Genomic DNA, 9093 nt, shown 5'->3' with positions numbered 1-9093 from the left:
AAGATCGCATAATAATTAACAAAACCAAAAACTATTGTACTTACCAAGAATGAATTAGGCAGAAATATTGTCTGCATAAATAAACCACGTCTGTTTACCGTTTTGACGTTTGCAATTCCATAGAAACAATCGCATTTTAAAGACAGGCGTTGCATTAGACATTATAAAAGCGCTGTTGCCAGAGAGGTTCGTCTATACACGCTACGGTCTACCGGAGAGGTCGCCTTTGAAGGTCTGCCTGCGCAGGTCGACCGGAGCGTGTGTGGGAATAGACCTGTGCAGTTTTTTTAACCTGCCCTACTAACCTGACCGGTACCTGACTCTGGACCATAATTTCTTAGAGTGTCCTATCAATGACCAATTTCCAAACTTCATGCATGAATTGGTAAAACTTGATATTAAATTGCCTACCAGTATACCCTGCCTTCTTAGTCTAAACACTCCTGAAATTTACCATTTGTTGGCAAAATTTATTTATAAAAATGGCCTTAATATCTGACCATAATAATAAATATAAACGAAATTTCTTTCACTTTCATTTGTATACATTTGTTCAGTTTCCTATTTTCATCTTTATTTTCACTAATCCCAACTCTGCATATTTTGACTGAGTTAAAACACTATTCTTTATGAATTTGTATGTTTTTCTTGATTCTTTTATTGTATTTGTTTATATTTATTTCATAGTACTGTTTAAAAAAAAAAAATGCTTCTAATTTTGGAACAATCGGTTCTTTTAAATCACAAAAAACTACTATTGTGCACAGGTTCATATTTTTATTATTTTGTAATTACCTATTATAACCATTCTGTATTGGTATTGTTAAGTTATGTTTATGTCATACCCTGTGTTATGTTTATGTTATGTTATGTTTATGTTATGTTTATGTTTATGATATGTTATGTTCATGTTATGTGTATGCTATGTTATGATATGTTTATGTTATGTTATGTTTATGATATGTTATGTTCATGTTATGTGAATGTTATGATATGTTTATGTTGTGTTCATGGTATGTTTGTGTTATGTTAATCTTTATGTTTTATAATCACATTTGTTTACTTCCATGTGCTGTGTTTGTTTATAAGATTGCCGATTTCATAGTTCTGTTTAAAAAAAACGCTACTAATTTTAGAAAAATCTTTGGTTAAATCACGAAAAACGCCCACTTATATTGTACACAGGTTCCTATTTTTATAATTTTGTGATAACCTTATGTTACCAGCTCTGTACCGTTTATGTTAAGTATGTTATGTTATGTTATGTTTATGTTATGTTTGGTTTATTTATGTTACATTATGTTATGTTTATGATGATATTGTTAATAAGAAAAATGGTAATTGTATATGGCCAAGATCACCCCTAATGGGTGAAAGCCAAAATAAAGAATAATAAAAAAAAGTCCTTAACCGTGTTCATTCAGATGTCCAAGACACTCACATCTGATTGAACACGTTGATGAAAATTTCTGTGTTAATATTAAGCGATAAATTTTTCCAAGTGTTTACATAAGCGTGAAAACATTTATTTTCATTAAATAAATAATCATAACAGTTCTCAACGAAAACCAATATACCAGTACTGGATGAAAATACTAGCCAGTCTACTTAAAGTACATTAATAACACGCTTCAGTAAACAGTTACAGAACAATTTCTCTTAGAAATTAAGAATAATTCTTTTGTGTTCACAAAGGTTCAAGTATTACTTGATATGATACTTACAATGGGTATAATACGAATACTTTCTGAAATAAGACTTAGGTATTCGTGAACACATAACAAAAACTTTGTACATTTAAAAAAAATAAGAATTAATTTAAGACCATGTAACTCTTACACTTTAAAGGTAATAAGAAATAATTATCATATTTCAGTGATAGGAAAAATACTTTATATGAATAATTTTAGCATAAACATACATGACATTTCTGTATTATACTTACATGATAGTATATTCTCATTCAACCCTAATAGCTTGAAATGATGATTTGATTTTAATCACAAGTCACTTGACACTACCTAATCTATGTTTTCTTTTTCGACTTATAATTTTTATATGCAAATAATGCACATACAGATATCATAATCATAAGACATAAAAATAACGCATAATGAGTACATAAAAAATAAAATAAACTCGGAAGAAGGGGATCCCAAAAAAATTTGGAAAATCATTAAAGAATTAGTACATGGAGATAACAAAAACGACATAAAAATAGTATACTTCCCAGAAGATATAAACGAAGAAAACATAGCTAATAGCTTTAATAAATATTTCATAGAAAGCATCACTCAAATTAACAAATTAATACCTAACATTGTTTTCAACCCCACAAATGATAATAACAACTCAAACAAAGAATTATTGGTCTTCAGAAAAATAACTGCAGAATATTTATTTAACATTTTAAACAAAATTAAATCAAAAAATAGTTCAGATGGATTAACTATTAGTTTAATAAAAGATGCTTTTCCAGTAATTGGATCTACTCTATTAAATATTATTAATCAGACATTTGAAGAGGGAAAATTTCCACAGTCATGGAAACTATCTACTATTATACTGGTCCCAAAGGTTAAAAATACCAGAAAATGTGAAGAATTTCGACCAATAAACACCTTACCGAAATATGAACAGATACTTGAAGTGATAATAAAAGAACAAATATTGCAATACTTAGATGAACACAATATTTTATACCAAGAACAATCGGGATTCAGATTCAATTCTTGTGAAACAGCGTTAAATGTAATTGTTGAAGAGTGGAAAGAAGGAATGAATAATAATAAATTTATCTTAGCAATATTCTTGGATTTTCAAAGGGCATTCGAAACTATAGATCGAGAAATATTGATAAGAAAGCTTAAAGAAATTGGTTTCTCAACTGTAGCCATAAAATTAATAAAAGAGTATTTGAAAGACCGAATACAGGTAACAAAAATTAATAATCAATTTTCAAAACCAATGGAAAATAAATCAGGAATACCACAGGGATCAGTCCTTGGACCTCTACTATTCATACTCTATATTAATGACATGGTGAAAATATTTTCAAAATGCAAAGTACGACTATTTGCCTATGATACACTTATATATATAATTGGAGAAAACTATGAAGAACTAATAAATATTTTAAATAATGAACTAGATAATGTATCAAGATGGCTAAAAATAAATAAGCTTAAATTAAATACAAAAAAAACAAAATGTATGGTAATTGGTTATAAGAAGACATCCAGTGAAAGCAAAATCAAAATTCTCCAAAATAGGGCAATGAGAATAATACTCAGACGAAATAGATATTCAAAAGTAAATAAAATGTTAAACGAACTAAATTGGCTAACGGTGAAACAGATGTTGACCTTGAACACGATGATATTTGTACACAAAATAGTAAACAACCTGCTACCGAAATATTTTGCAAATAAAATTGTATACAACAAGGACATACACAAACATAAAACTAGGACGTGCAATGAAATCAGGCTACCAAAAAAGGACAAGGCGAATACATACACAGAACAGTATATTCTATAAAGGGATGAAATACTATAACGCGCTGCCGGAAAACCTAAAGACTGCCCCAATTGAAAAATTCAAGATGTTGTGTAGAAGCCACATAAAACAAGAAAAAACATAGAATATTAAAATGTAAAAATTAATTAGTCATTTGTAAACTTTAATGTACAAATTACTAAAATAAAAATTATTAAAAAAATAAAAATAAAAAATAATAAAAATCTTTTTATGACATTATATCTTTGTTTATAACTTACCTACATATATAGGTAAGTTTTTAGATTTTCACGGCCAAAAGCATTTTTGTTGTTTGTTTTTGGGGTGTTATGCCGTGTTGCGCTAACTCCTTCTTTAGCCGACGTTTCGGACAGCGTTGCAGTGTCCATCATCAGGGCAGATCCGGTAGATCCGAAGATGTGATACCTACATATATCATCTCAAATCCTTGAATACATATTTTAAGAATCTCTTATTTAGAATCAATAGCATAACATTTCATTTTGTTATCATAAATATTTTGAAACATAGGATCTCTTATCCTTTATTATATAATATAAAATCTGGTTTGTGTAGATAAAATTTAATACGTTTCAGAAAAAGTAATAACATTTTGTTAAATTTTAAACACATTGTAACTTGTCACTACTTACCACATCTACATGTGACATCTCTCATTATATTATCTGGAACGCATTCAATTGATACAACATGTTCGGTGTGAAAATTTCTCACACAGAACACAAATAAACTAATTAATATATACTGATTTTTTCTTGTTATACCGTTTACCAACTGGGAGGGAGGTATGTAGGCAGTCACTACGCGCGCATTTAGTAGCCATAATATTATTTTTCTTTATGGTATCCCCAGCGTCCTACTTACCTGCTGAGTGGAATAATCGCCATCAATCGCCATCTTCATTCGCTGTTGGGGACTGATACGGTGTAGCGGTTCGCGTACGTGGCTCATTTCTTCTGATATTAACGTCGTGTTTATAATATTGCGAATAAGTGTAATAAACGATAAATTCTGTGAAATACAATCTTCTTTATTTTAATCAACACGACACCCCTATAGTATGCGAAACGGCGAGGTAAGCGTAGAACTTTGCATCCTATAACATTTAATTACAATATGTAAGTATGACAGGATACATGCATATACATATTTTTTATATCGCATACTAACCACACATGGCATAACTATATTTAATGGAGATTAAATAATTATTCTATGGAGAGTATGTTCCGCTTCGTGCACTTCTCCTGAACATACGAAGACTAAGACTAAAAAAAGACTAAAAAAAGAAGAAGCTGTCATCAGCTGGTTCCCACGAAAGGCCTTACACCTTAGCGGCATTGTTAGAACCAACAGTAAAGTCCACTGGGCTTCGGTGAGAATCTGGAAGATTCTCAAGTACCTTTGAAGAATTACTAGTCCATTTTACCAAATCAAAGGCACCGGACTTGAACAACGAGATCAATTCTCGCGACAGACGTACGGCACTGGGTTCATCTACAATAGAATATACCAGGTCGTCCATATACAACTTAGACTCTGCCACATTGGCAGCGTCCGGGAAATGTTGTCTCATATCCTGGGCCAACTGTCGAACAGTACGCATTGGCAAGTATGGACTAGCTGTTAGTCCGAAAGGGACCCGATAGAATTGAAAAGTTTGTATGGGATCGTTGTCCGCGAATCGAAATAGGAATTTCATGTATTTGCGATGCTTGCTTGGAACCTCAATCTGTAAATACATCTGCTTTATGTCTGCAGTAATAGCGATGGGAAAAAGACGAAAGTCTAACAGAAGCAAAAACAGATCGGCTTGCAAATTCGGACCAGTATAAATAACGACATTTAATGACAATCCTGTATGTGTCTTAGCACTAGCATCGAGCACAATCCTAGGCATAGGTTTATCCGGGCGAGTGACAGCGTGATGCGGAATGTAATATCCGTCATCACACATGGCATAACTTTATTTAAAAATAATGCAAATACTAATACTATAGTGAACATCGAATTCAAATAACAACACCTGATATTGTAAATTAAGCAAAGCTTACAATATAAAAGAAAGTATGTTTACCTGTACATAAATACAAAAAAATATTCATGTTTATTGAAAAGCAGAGAAAAAGAAAATAATTTATATCGTTAGATTTAAAATAGCAGGAGCTGGAATGGTACATAAATCAGAGTATGATAATATATAAATTATGTTCTAACTTGTATAGAATCATCAATATGTGTGTTTAAAATAAATCAAAAGGTGAATGCAATGTACTCGTAGGTAAGGTAAAGACTATTTTAAGAATTTTTCGCCGGTATTTTAATTATATTTTTAATATAGCCTTAAAACTAACAACATTGCTATTTCAGTTTAATCAGCAATTAAACAAAACAAAACTAGCTTATAAAATTTTTCTTTTTCAGAAAATTTGTTATTTTTGACCAAAATCTATGCATACATACTATTTTTAGAATATAAGACTAAAAAAATTAACACAAACAATTTATTTTTAATTCATGAACACTAAATACCTAAATCATAACTGTCACGTTATACACTACTGCTTAAGGATAGGGGAAACAAACTGCTTATACAGAGTGTCCGGCGGGAAAGTGAGCTGCCTTCGGGATGTGATTCTACGTGATGGTAGAAGTATTAAAGATTCTTTTTTTCGAATAAAGGTCAAATTCGTGGGCAGAAAAAGTGTCTCTTTAGATCTCCTTTCCGACGGCATGAATAGTTACAGAAGAGAAATGATAAAGAGTTTTTTCCACTGTGGGTAATCATATGACGTTTAAGATTTCCCTTTGTTGCATGAATATTTACAGTCGGGACATGAAAAAAGGTTTTTCACCATTGAGGGTAATCATATGACTTTTAAGATTTTCCTTTGAAGAGCATGAATAGTTACGATCGGGACATAAAAAAGGTTTTTCCCTACCATGATTAAACATGTGCCTTTATAGATCTCTCTTCCGATAGCATGAATATTTACAATGGGGACATTAAAAAGGTTTTTGACCACTGTGGTTAATCATATGACTTTTAAGAATTCCCTTTAAAGAGCATGAATATTTACAGTCAGGACATGAGAAAGATTTTTCACCACTGTGGATAGTCATATGTGTTTTAAGATTTCCCTTTGAAGAGCATGAATATTTACAGTCAGGACATGAAAAGGTTTTTCACCACTGTGGATAGTCATATGTGTTTTAAGATTTCCCTTTGAAGAGCATGAATAGTTACAATCGGGACATGAAAAAGGTTTTTCCCCACCGTGATTAAACATGTGCCTTTTTAGATCTCTCTTCCGATACCATGAATATTTATAATCGGGACATGAAAAAGGTTTTTCACCACTGTGGTTAATCATATGACTTTTAAGATTTCCCTTTGAAGAGCATGAATAGTTACAATCGGGACATGAAAAATGTTTTTCCCCACCATGATTAAACATGTGCCTTTTTAGATCTCTCTTCCAATAGCATGAATATTTACAGTCGGGACAAGAAAAATGTTTTTCACCACTGTGGGAAATCATTTGACTTCTAAGATTTGGCTTTAAAGAGCATGAATAGTTACAGTCAGCACAAGAAAAACATTTTTCACCACTGTGGTTACGCATGTGATGTTTTAGATTTCTCTTCAGATAGCATGAATATTAACAATCGGGACAAGAAAAAGGTTTTTCACCACTGTGGGTAATCATATGACTTTTAAGATTTCCCTTTGAAGAGCATGAATAGTTACAATCGGGACATGAAAAATGTTTTTCCCCACCGTGGGTAAACATGTGCCTTTTTAGAGCTCTCTTCCAATAGCATGAATATTTACAGTCAGGACATGAAAAAGGTTTTTCACCACTGTGGATAATCATATGACTTTTAAGATTTCCCTTTAAAGAGCATGAATATTTACAGTCTGGACATGAAAAAGATTTTTCATCACTGTGGATAGTCATATGTCTTTTAAGATTTCCCTTTGAAGAGCATGAATAGTTACAATCGGGACATGAAAAAGGTTTTTCCCCACCGTGGGTAAACATGTGCCCTTTTAGATCTCTCTTCTGATAGCATGAATATTTACAGTCGGGACATGAAAAAGGTTTTTCGCTATTGTGGGTAATCATATGACTTTTAAGATTTCTCTTTAAAGAGCTCGAATAGTTACAGTCAGGACATGAAAAAGGTTTTTCACCACTGTGGATAATCATATGTCTTTTAAGATTTCCCTTTGAAAAGCATGAATAGTTACAATCGGGACATGAAAAAGGTTTTTCGCCACCGTGGGTAAACATGTGCCCTTTTAGATCTTTCTTCCGATAGCATGAATATTTACAGTCGGGACATGAAAAAGGTTTTTCACTACTGTGGGTAATCATATGATCTTTAAGATTTCCCTTTAAAGAGCTTGAATAGTTACAGTCAGCACATGAAAAAGGTTTTTCACCACTGTGTGTAAACATGTGCCTTTTTAGATCTCTCTTCCAATAGCATGAATATTTACAGTCGGGACATGAAAAAGGTTTTTCACCACTGTGGATAATCATATGTCTTTTAAGATTTCCCTTTGAAGAGCATGAATAGTTACAATCGGGACATGAAAAAGGTTTTTCACTACTGTGGGTAATCATATGATTTTTCAGATTTCCCTTTAAAGAGCTTGAATAGTTACAGTCAGCACATGAAAAAGGTTTTTCACCACTGTGTGTGAACATGTGCCTTTTTAAATCTATCTTCCGATAGCATGAATATTTACAGTCAGCACTTGAATAAGGTTTTTCACCAATGTGGGTAATCATATGACTTATAAGATATCCCTTTAAAGAGCATGAATAGTTACAGTCAGCACCAGAAAAAGGTTTTCCTCGAGTATGGATGCGCAAATGTCGTTCTAACGCTGATTCGCAATTGCAGGAATAGTTGCAATGATGACAATGGTGTTGTTTTTTTCCAGGACCTGTCTTCCGGAAGCCGCCTGAAAAAGATTATGCATAAAGCTTATAAACATATTATAAATATAAGCAGATACAGTAAAATCATAAAAGCATTGGAAGAGCATAAATTGTTTACTTGAGCCTGCTCAAAAATTTCTTTGACTGTTAAGCGGGTTTTACAATGTTAAATTATCAACGACAAAAATTCCATGGCTCTGAAATGTGTTACAAATAGAATTGTTTTATATAAATTCAATATGAAAACACAACAAATTATTTTTATTCTGTTCGAGGACCTTACCATTCTTTAATTACGTTTTACTAACCGCCAACGCTTTAATCAATTATTTAACTAGTGAACTCGGTGCAAAAATAAATTATATTTTATTTTTTGATGCCCTGGTGAAAGGCAACAACAGAATCTATAAAATTTAATTTTGTAAAAAAAGTATAAATATTCTGACTACCTGCGATCTTGGTAATCTTTTCGGAGTGCTCTAAGCATTCTTTTTTAACATCTGGGAGGTCTAAGTCAATATCTGCATAAGTCATTCCCTCTCTAACTTCTTCTCGGGGTCCTGATTCTGCATTGATGGTAACAGTTTCAATATCACCT

This window comes from Hesperophylax consimilis, chromosome 20 (genome assembly GCF_061612785.1).
Source record: "Hesperophylax consimilis isolate HC1 chromosome 20, BYU_Hcon_1.0, whole genome shotgun sequence".
Classification (NCBI taxonomy): Eukaryota; Metazoa; Arthropoda; class Insecta; order Trichoptera; family Limnephilidae; genus Hesperophylax; species Hesperophylax consimilis.
This window is presented reverse-complemented; position numbering follows the sequence as displayed.